The following is a 10,842-nucleotide window of genomic DNA, read 5'->3' on the forward strand; positions in this document are numbered from 1 at the left end:
AGAAGGCAATGGCAAATGTCCTCTGAACAAATCTTGCCAAAAGAAAACCCCATGATAGGTTCACCTTAGGGTTGCCATAAGTTGGAAACAACATGAAGGCACACAACAACAACAACTCAGCAGTGGAGAAAGGAGAGTGCCCTTCCCTGTGGACTCAAGTAAAAGTAAACTGCTACAGCCTCTCCTGGCTTGTCTGTGCTGCATCATTAATACCTTTTGTCTTTTTGACTACACTCTGCTGTTGCTTGCCCACACAGATGCCAGTTTCATCTATGAAAGGTTACCAACCAAAGCATCTGAAGATCAATAGGCTGGCTAAGCCTGATCTAAGCTGTCTAGGTTTTATTAACGTATCATTTTTATCTTGCTTTCCTGCAGCAAGGTCAGGGTAGCTCCATGGTTACTCCTCCTTTCATAACAACCCTGGGAGGTAGGTTAGGCTGAGGAGACTGGACCAAGGGCAACCAGTCATGCCAAAGTCATCCACTGAACATAACTAAAAGTACCTATAATGCCATAGAGAAACACCATGCAAGAGCCACCATGTGAAATTGGTCCCAACTACCCACCACCTACTGGAGTGAAATAAGAAGACTAGGAATGGGGAGGGCAGCAATGAAAGAACCTGACAAAATCCTAAAATGTAAAGATAAACAACTGAGCACCAAAGGTACAACTGTCCAAGCCATTTTATTCCCCATGTAGGGATGCGAGAGCTACACAGTCAAGAAAGCAGATAGGAAGGGAATAAACTAATTTGGGCTGTGGTGTTGGAGAAAAGTACTGAGGTCATTGTGGAGGGCCAAAAAGACAAACAAATGGATCCTAGAACAGAGCAAACCTGAACTCTCCCTGGAAACCAATGTGACAAAACTGAGGCAGTCATATTTTGGCCACATCATGAGAAGGCATGACTCACTAGAAAAGATAATAATGCTAGGAAGGATAGAAGGCAGTAAAAAAGAGAGGAAGGCCACGTGCCAGCAGGCTAAACTCATTAGGGAGGTCACAGGCCTGAATCTGCAGGACCTAAGTTGAGCAGTGGAACATAGGAGGGACTGGATCATTGTGAGTCAGGGTTGATTTGGGGACAGTTAACAACAACAACAACAACAACAGCAACAGTCCACCACCTATTGGAATGTGGCTTCCTGTTCTTACTATGTTAGCCCAGTAAGGTCAACCCCCTGGAAAGGGGTCCTCTGACCTTACTAGTGGCTGGTGCCTCCTGCTGCTCGTAGGGTAGATGGTTGGATTACCAGAAACAGAAGACGCAGCAAATGTATCTCATTTGCTACATGGACTCCCTTCAATGCACATTCAAAGTAAGAAGTGAAGTGTTGCTGCTTCCAGATGTTGCTGGCTTCCAACTCCCATCATCCATCATTGGGCTATTCCAAACTAGTTCAAAAATGCAAGAGCTCTTGCAACAAGGCAGCCCTACTTATTACCAGTTGCTGTCTTTTCATGTTGCCTCCAGATGTAAAATGATTTCAATCCCTGGAAAAGGCCATAGTCATTGTGTTGACTGTAGCCAATGAGAATTCAATTCTCATGACACTGCTGTAGGCTATTTGATCATTCATCATACTTTTACTCACTGCTCTGGGTGTTGAGCTCTGTATGGACACATCTTCTTTTTTAAAGTTTTCTGAAAATCTTAATGCAACTATAAGAAACGTCTGCCTCCCTCTCCCTGCCCCAACAGCCAGGAGGAGGAATGGCAAAAGAACACAGTTCAGACCACAAGTATACAGTCCTTGGGAATTCTTGTTGTTGCAATCTATCCTTTAAAAATAATAATGAACACACCACCTGGGTGGGAATGAAATGTTGCTGCTCGATTCTGGCAATTGCCTCTGAATGATCCTGGACAACAGAAATGTCACCTGTTTAGCAATAGCAATAGCATTTACTTTTCTATACCACATTATAGTGCTAAGCACTCCCTAAGCAGTTTACAGTGTGTTAACAATCATTTTTCTCACCTACGAAATGACAGAATACTGAACCTGGAGCCCTGCAGGATCGAACTCACAACATTTTGGCTGCTGTATTGGCATTTAACCACTGCACTCCCAGGGCTCCTGTTTGTTTTTGTTTCTACAGAAACAAGTACAGCAGCCAACAGCAACACTGTGTGTTTGCCTTGGCTATCCCTGGCATGATCTCAGTCAAAGGTGGACAACTGTGGCCCTCCAAATGTTCCTAGACAGCAACGCCCATGATCTTTCACCACTGGCTGTGCCATTGGTTAGGTTCAGTGTAAGGATGTGTCTACACTGATAGGACAATCCAATTTACTTTTGGGTTACTCCAACCTGCAGCAGCCACAGGCTTGTCTACACACACCAAGAAATGTTTGGGAGAAATGTCCACAGTTCTCCCTTTCAAACTCATCTTGCTCCAATAAATCACAGTATGTGCAGCCACATGGCTGTGGCCACTCCGTTGTTGTTTTTCTCTGCTCCCTCTGCACGTAAATGTATGTATTTCTGAACTTCTCACACCAATGTTGCTAAGAAGCACAGTCCAGACACATGTGAAAATATTTGGATTTTCAGCACAAAACTGGGTAAATCCCCACTTTCCTCCCTCTGGCCCATTTAGTCATGTGCTTGGACTGCTTGGGTTTGCAGGCCAACATCTAGAGAATCACATGTTCCCCTTCCATATCACTATAAAAGGGATAGCAGGAGCATACAAATCATGGCATACCTACTGTGCTACTTTTGATATATGGAGCAAAGGGAAGAGAAATTCCTTTCTCTTCTGGCATGGAATTTCACACCAGCTTTTAGATGCTGGTAACTGGAGATGGCCGAATTACTTATCAAGCCAATGCAATGTCTGAATGGTGACAGGATTGGGATTACAAGATTTCCATTTCATTTCCATCCATCAGGGGCCACTTATTAAAGTCAATAAGAATAACTGTATGAGCAGGAGCAACACACAAAGAGCTGAACAACTTCAGTTTAAATATGGACAATCTGGATAATTTGGGGCAAAATTACATGGCTGCCTCTTCACATTTGTTCACAGTTAAAGATACTACTTAATATGGTTGTTATAAGGATTCATGGTAACTTTCTCTATTGTTAGATTACAATTCTTAACTTCCCTGGCCAGGTGGCTAGAGATGGTGACAGTTATAGTCCAAATAATCTGGAGTACACCAGTTCCATCTATGAATAGCTCTTGTGAATCCTGATGTACAGCTGAAGTGGTATGTAAAGAAGTGTTTGAATTCAGAGGCATGCAACTACAGTACTCCAGAGATTGTTGGACAGCCACTCCCATAAATCAATGGTGAAGAATTAAGGGAAATGCCATTCAACAATATAGGGAGGGCCAGAATGGGAGCCAGTGTGGCAGCGTGTTGGACTGCGACTCTGGAGATCATGGTTTGAAGTATAGCTCAGCCATGAAACCCACTGGGTGACCTTGGGCAAGCCACACTCTCTTGGCCTCAGGGGAAGGCAAGGGCAAACCTCCTCTGAACCATTTTCCCAAGAAGATCCCATGATACCCCGTTGGGTTGCCATAAATCAGAAATGACTTCAAGACACAATGCATGGCCACAGAGTGGCATACTTCAGGTGTACACAGTAAAAGGCACATGGAAAGTGACTTCATGAACAATATAGTATCAATGGTGAAGATTTAAGAATTAAATCTTGGAAATATTACTTTTTGGATCATAAATGACTACTTGGCCATTCTGGTTGGAGAACTCTGAGACATAGTCCCAAAAAGATATGGAGCCAAGAGCTACATCAAGTGTCCCATGCAAGTGTAAAACTGCCTGTGTTTTTTCCTATGTACGTGCATATCTAGGACTTCATCACACTAGGGGAATCCTACTCAGAAATGGGATTTAAAATAGATTTAAAGTATTAAAAACCCACAAATACAGGAGGTTTTCCAGACACATTTCTGCAAAACAGAAATAATGCGAAAATAATACAAATGTAAAGGGGACGAAAATGACACTTATTTATTTTTGGGAAGTTCTGAAAGTAAAAAGGTGTTGTTTTTGTCCCCTTTACATTTGCTTTATTTTCACGTTATTTCTGTTTTGTCCCTTGGCTCGCCTCCCCTTGCCACTGGAAGTCCCGCCCCTTTCCCCTCGGCGACCTCCCTGATTGGTTGGGAGGCTGGGAAGGGGCGGGACTTTCGGCTGCCGACAAGCCCCAGGGGGCTTTGCGGCTGGAAGTCCCACCCCTTCCCACTCTCCCAACCAATTAGGGAGGCCGCCGAGGGGAAAGGGGCGGGACTTCCAGCCACGAGGCCTGCTGGGGCTTGCAGTCCCATCCCCTTCTCCCCACGGTTGCCTGGCAGCCCCAAGGAGAAGAGGAGGAGGCGACCCCCACCCGTCCCTTCCTCCCCGTGGGTGCCTGCACCTGCGGGAACGAAGGGAGGAGGAGGAGGCAGCCCCCACCCGTCCCTTCCTCCCCGTGGGTGCCTGCACCCGCGCGAAGGAAGGGAGGAGGAGGAGGTGGCCCCCACCCATCCCTTCCTCCCCTTGGGTGCCTGCACCCGCGCGAAGGAAGGGAGGAGGAGGAGGCCCCGCCCCATCCCCTTCTCTCCGTGGGTGCCTGTGCCTGTGCTGGCACTCGCAGGGAGAAGGGAAAGGAGGGAGCCACGCCCCCTTCCCTTTTCCCCACGCGGTGCTTGCTCCAGCGCTGGCACCCGCAGGGAGAAGGGGGGGAAGTCTGGATTATCTGACATATTCGGTTATCCGACCACAAGCCGGTCCCGTTTATGTCGGATAATCAAGACTCTACTGTATGTACATTCCGATCTTAATTGATCTATCCTAGGCTGTACTCTTGAACTTTCCCCCATGCTGAGCCAGCAGGATCTCCAAATACGGTTATTATGTGGCATGGCTAGTTTTCTGCAGTGGAGATGCCCTTTAATATCAAACTGATATCAAAAAGAGGGGGTGCACAGGGAGGCTACACCTTGCAGTAACACCGTAATATGGTGTCCAACCATGGCAGTTGAAGTGGAAACATAATGCTATAATTTTGTGGTGTGAAACAGCCCTAGTTTCCTCCATATTACCCCTCCAGAGCTTTTCCTTTTGAGTGGTTGAAAAAAAATTGGCAGCCCTGCTGGTCTACTCCCATCTGATTTCTGATTGGCTGGGCTAAGAAAGTTCCTTGCCATTGATCTACTGACTTCCTCAGGCAAAGACCATCTTCCTCTCCTAAAACTGTAAAATAGGTATATATTTTATAGCTACTTCAATCCTTATTCCCTAATCCTAGCTTCTTAATTCCTAGACCAGAGAGCCAGCATGCTGTAGAGCAGGGGTAGGCAACCTTTTTGAGTCGGGGGCCGGGTTGCTGTCCCTCAGACAACTGGGGGGGGGGGGGGGGGCGGCAAAGCCAAAAAATAAATAATTAAATAATTTTTTAAAAAAAATTAAATAAATAAATAAACCAGGACAAATGTAGGACAACATTGTCAAATGGTGGACACTTTTTTTAAAAAAGTGGAGGACACGCAAAAAAATTTGCTGATTTTTTAAAAAATGTTAATATAAATGCATGTTTCTGAGGCGTCTATAGACGATTGCCCCCCTTGCCCCTGCGCGCGAGAGGCCAAAGGCCCCGGCGGCAATCAGCAGCAGGACTGGGCTGCGGCCAGTCCCAAGGCCTCGCTAGGCCGCATCCGGCCCGCGGGCCACAGGTTGCCTACCCCTGCTGTAGAGGTTTGAGCATTGTACTATGGCTCTGGAGACCAGTGTTCAAATCTCCATTCAGCCATGAAAATTCACTGGGTGACTTTGAGCAAGTCACACTCTCTCAGTCTCAATGGAAGGCAAATCCGCTCTGAACAAATCTTTCAAAGAAAATCCCATGATAAGTCATAAATTGGAAAGGCACACAACAACAATTCCTAGACTGCTCTGCAATTCTCTAAACTGGTGCCACCCAGATAGATTCAATTATAGTTACCACAATCCTTAGCCACCACAGCCAATAGCTACACAAAGTGAGGATGATGAGAATTGTAGTTCAACCTCTCTGGGGGGGGGGGGGGTACCATTGCGTTGAAGAACTTTGTTCAGGAATGTAGAATGAATATTGAAGGATTCTATTCCGTATGGCTGTGGTTTAGCACATCTCTGAGCTAGCTGATTTTACATATGTTTGAGTACTCTTCCATTAATCCCCGGGGATTATTCTTAGCTTCAGTGTTTTCCATCTCTATAAAGGATAAATGTCTTCCAAATGTTTAATTATTTAATGAAATGCTGGCATGAAGCCTGCAGCTGTGCTCACCTGCCTGGGCTATCTTATTCTGCATATACTTTGTGATCTTGTCTTGTGCTCACCAGAGTTCTAACCTGGAATGTATCTGGTTGCTTTGACATCTATCTATAGTCTCATTACACATTACACACACACACACACACAGAGCATATCTTGCAAGTGGGTAGAATTGCTCAGTGTAAAACTGAGTATTTTCTATGGGCTCTATCCAAGGGTTTCTTTGTAGTACCATACAAGGGTTTTTCTCATTTCCTGATCTGACAATTCTGTCTGAGTTGTAACACTATGGTTCCACTTTACCTGCCATAACAACATCCTATAGAATTCCAGGATTTGCAGTTTACAAAGGGAGTAAACTGCAAAGAGCTTCTAGAATGCTTCTCCAAACTACAAATCCCAGGAATTCATAGGATGATGGCATGGTAGTTAAAGTAAGTGGAATCATAATGCTATAACTGCATAGTTGTGAAAAGGCCCATAAACTGGACAGCTATATACCTGTTCCAGAAGTATTTATCTGTTTCTGTGGTACCATGCATTGTTTGTCGTTTCCTCTGTACAATAAGCCTAAACAAAGGAGGCCTCTCAGACCACCAAACATGCAGTGCTCTTCCTGGTCTGAGCATCTGCTTGGGCTTATCATCACTTCTTTTCTTGGCATCCTGCAATAACAATAGATTGCAGGGATGGGGAGCATAGTCAGTCAAAGCATATCAGAATTCCTGATTCTGCAGACTCATCAAATGAGGCTTCTTCCTGAAAGGTCCTTGAACATGATGAGGCTGCTAGTGATCTCTTCCTCCTCCTCCTTGGATGTCTTTTCCAGTACAGTCAGCCTTTCGTATCCATGGATTTTTTTATCCACAGCTTGAAAATATTTTTAAAATACAGTCAGCCCTCTGTATCCATGGATTCTTTATTAGTAAATTCAAGCATCCATGGTTTGAAAATATTCAAAAAAAATATACATTCCAAAAAGCAAACCTTGATTTTGCCATTTTATCTAGGAGTCACCATTTTACTATCCATTGTATTTAATGGGATTTGAGTATCCACCAATTTTGGTATCCATGAGGAATACTTTTCTCTCATACAATCCATGAGGAACCAAAGCCCAGCAGATACCAATAGCTCATTGTATATAAATTCCAAAAAGCAAACTTTAATTTTGCTGTTTTATATAAGGGGTGCCATTTTACTATGCCACTGTATTTAATGCAGCCTTTCTCAAATAGTGGGGCGGGCCCCCCAGGGGGGGCGCGAGGCTCTGTTATGCAGAGGTGTACTTATAACAATTTTATAGACAAATGATACTATTTACAGTCGCGCGGGGGGCGCGAAATGTTTTCTTCTTCCTGGGGGGGGGGCATGACAGAAAATAATTGAGAAGCACTGATTTAATGGGACTTGAGCATCCATGGATTTTGGTATCCACAGGAGGACCTGGTACCAAACCCCAGAGGATACCAAGAACCTGCTGTACTGTCTCTGGGAACATCCCTGCCAGGTAGAAGTTCAAATATGATACCAGGATTGAAAATTAGATCTTCCCCTAGTTTTTGCAGCATAGACAGCTGCATTACCATTAGCTAGAGTGAAGCAATAACTGCAGACAGCAAATGCTGGGAGACAGGCAGCAAAAGTAGCCCCTTGGCTATTCATTTTCTTGAAGGACAGAACTATGTGAGCTACACAGCTTGTCCTTTTGCTCTCTTAAACTAGGCTGCTGCCTTCACCTGTTGCATCTTCATGTTGTATCCCATTGCTGGTGCTGAAGTAAAATTCAGTTGCTAGTCTCACTGATAGGCTAGCCAGTCCCTCCTGGGAATGATCCTTTTCTCTCACACAATCTCTAACAGGACTTGCTTGACTCTGTAACATTTAATTGTGCTAGCTGTGCCTTTTTCTGTAAGAAGGTATCCAAAACCATAGATAGCCTGGCTTTGCCAAAAGCTAAGCCATAACATGCTAGGAACATTTACTAAATTGGCAAAGGATGCAGTCATTTTTTTGGACTCAGGTAAATACTAAAAGACACATGCACAGGTCCAGAACTACTATTTAAAGAAACAGAAATAAATAATTAATAGCACATTATGGGATGATTAAACATGACAATCAAATCGCAAATGTCTACAAGTCATGATCTTCTGATCTGTGAGGTAGAGATACAATTATTATTACTTTTTTATGATAGCCTATATAAATACATGCATGTTCATGCATGCTGACTTTAGAAAATATTCTCTAGCATCTATTTGTTGCAGCAAATAAAGACAATATTGTTAATCTTCCCATCTGGTGATTCTTTTGGCTAAAGATACACCAGGGCAATGAACCCAGATCTGAGCTATGGAAACATCATCAGCTTTAGTTCAAGGAATGTTGCCCTTTGCTTCAGACAGCACAGTGATATAGGCCAGCCCTGAATTACACCAAGAAGTAATGCCAAAACCTGATTGTTGGACATAATGGGCTAGTACAGGTGGCCATTTATCAAATGGCAATTTACTACTTCGTTAGCTGCTCAGCTACACTTCTTACTGTATGGTATAAATCTAAAAGATGGGAGGACTTGGGGTCCCCACCAACAATGTCAGTGTTTCTTGGTATTTGGGGGAAATTATTATCTCAAAAGGAGGCCTGCAAGAGGAGGGTAACTTCAGGAATCTTTCCACTTAGGTATACTAGTACTCACTGCAGAGTCTCCAGTCTCAGTTTATAAGAGTTTTATTTAGCAATGTGCAAAACTGCGTGCAAAATGCACAAAACCAATGCAACCTTAAGAACCATAGAAAGCTAAAAGAAAGAAAGGTGTGAAAGGTTGGCTAGTGCTAAACAAAGCCTCCAACTGTAGCAGTGAATTGGCCATGTTTGGGGTGGATATTTATATCCTGTTTTGTACCCACAAGGGGTACTTGACATTCCCACATGGTGTAACAAAGACTTTATGGTTTTCCCATGGCATTGACAATAGGATTCCAGAATGACTGGTGGCTTTAACTTTGGAGTGACAAAATATTGATAAGATTTGAGACTACCCCTAATTAGTGAGATAGAAAAGGTGAATAGGGAAAGAAGGTGGCGAGGTGTAAGTATGGTCTTCAACTGCTTTGTAGTGGGACTGCCTAGTCTCCCTTCCAAGAGAATATGCAGAAAGCCTAGGCAAAAACAGAGTAATCAGAGTAATCAGCAAACCCATTTACCTTTCATTGTAGTGCTATCTAGGTCTCCCACATGTCTTCAGGCTGGCGTGCCTTTTCCATATGAAACTTCCTAGTTTTATAAAGGTCATTGTGACCTCTCAAAAACATGTGTGACACTAGATATCAAATATAAAAATATGAAAACCCACATTCAACGAGAGGAGTATGCCAACAATGGGTATTGTGATATGAAGCTGACCAACAAAGTCAGAGGGGAGATATATATATATATCACAATTTAAAGCAATATGATAGTCTACATTTAGATAGAAAGTGACGGAGAGACATTCATATAGATTTATTATGTATAGGTGTATTCTGATAATGCTGAATTTGGAGATTTGAGGACAAACATGCCACTGATGAAGACTGGAGTGGAAATGCATCTAACTTGGCTGTTAAACAGATAGACAGAAACAAATTGAAGTCATCTGGGTTTTTTTCCTCTCCCAAGGACTATAGTCCAGTTTATTTCTTGAGTAGTGTGTGATTTACACTTTTATGATAGATTTATATAAATGTAGGCTATGGTTGCATTGTTTTAGATTGTATAACACACACACACACACACACACACACACACACACACACACACTTATCCTCTAACATTTGTTGGTCAACTTCTCTTGGTATAAGTTAGATCACATTTTTTTTTCCAGTCTGAAAACTGCTGGAAGAAACACCAGTATTATGTACTAGCAGAAAAGAGCAAAGGCTACTAATGAAGGAAGAAAGTGCAAAGTTAAGGGTACAGTCAAACTTTAGAAAAAACAAAAATAATGACCTTATATAATTTACATAACTTAAAAGCAGATTAAGGCATTTTAAATTATTATAAATTTTCTATGCTTTGGCTCAGCCATCAATGAAAACGGATTTGTCAATAAAGCAGGAGAAGACTAAGGATTTGGAAGATTCTCAAGTGTAATGCTATATAATAGAATATCAGAGTTTAAATCATCCATCCAAAATCAATTTTCTCTGTATGGATGTGAAAGTGAAGCATGGCAAGTGAAGAAAGATGACAGGAAGAAAATCAGTTCATCTGAAATGGTGCTGGAGGGGCACAGATACCATGCACTTGACAAAAGACAAATAAATAGGTCCAAGAGCAAATCAATCCTGAACTTTCACTAGATGCAAAAAAGACCAAACTGTGCTGCTGTTGTACTGTGGATACACTTAATGGAAGAGACAATTATGCTTGGTAAAGTGGAAGGCAATAGACATAAAGGAAGATCACACAGCAGATGAATTGACTCAGTCAAGGAAACATGGCCCTGTATTTACTAAAGCTGACCAAGGCTCTTGGTGACCAGGACCCACTGAGATCTCTCATTAAGGGG

The sequence above is a fragment of the Sceloporus occidentalis genome, unplaced genomic scaffold, assembly GCF_023333645.1.
Source record: "Sceloporus occidentalis isolate IW3139 unplaced genomic scaffold, rSceOcc1.0.p SCAF_1, whole genome shotgun sequence".
Lineage (NCBI taxonomy): Eukaryota > Metazoa > Chordata > Lepidosauria > Squamata > Phrynosomatidae > Sceloporus > Sceloporus occidentalis.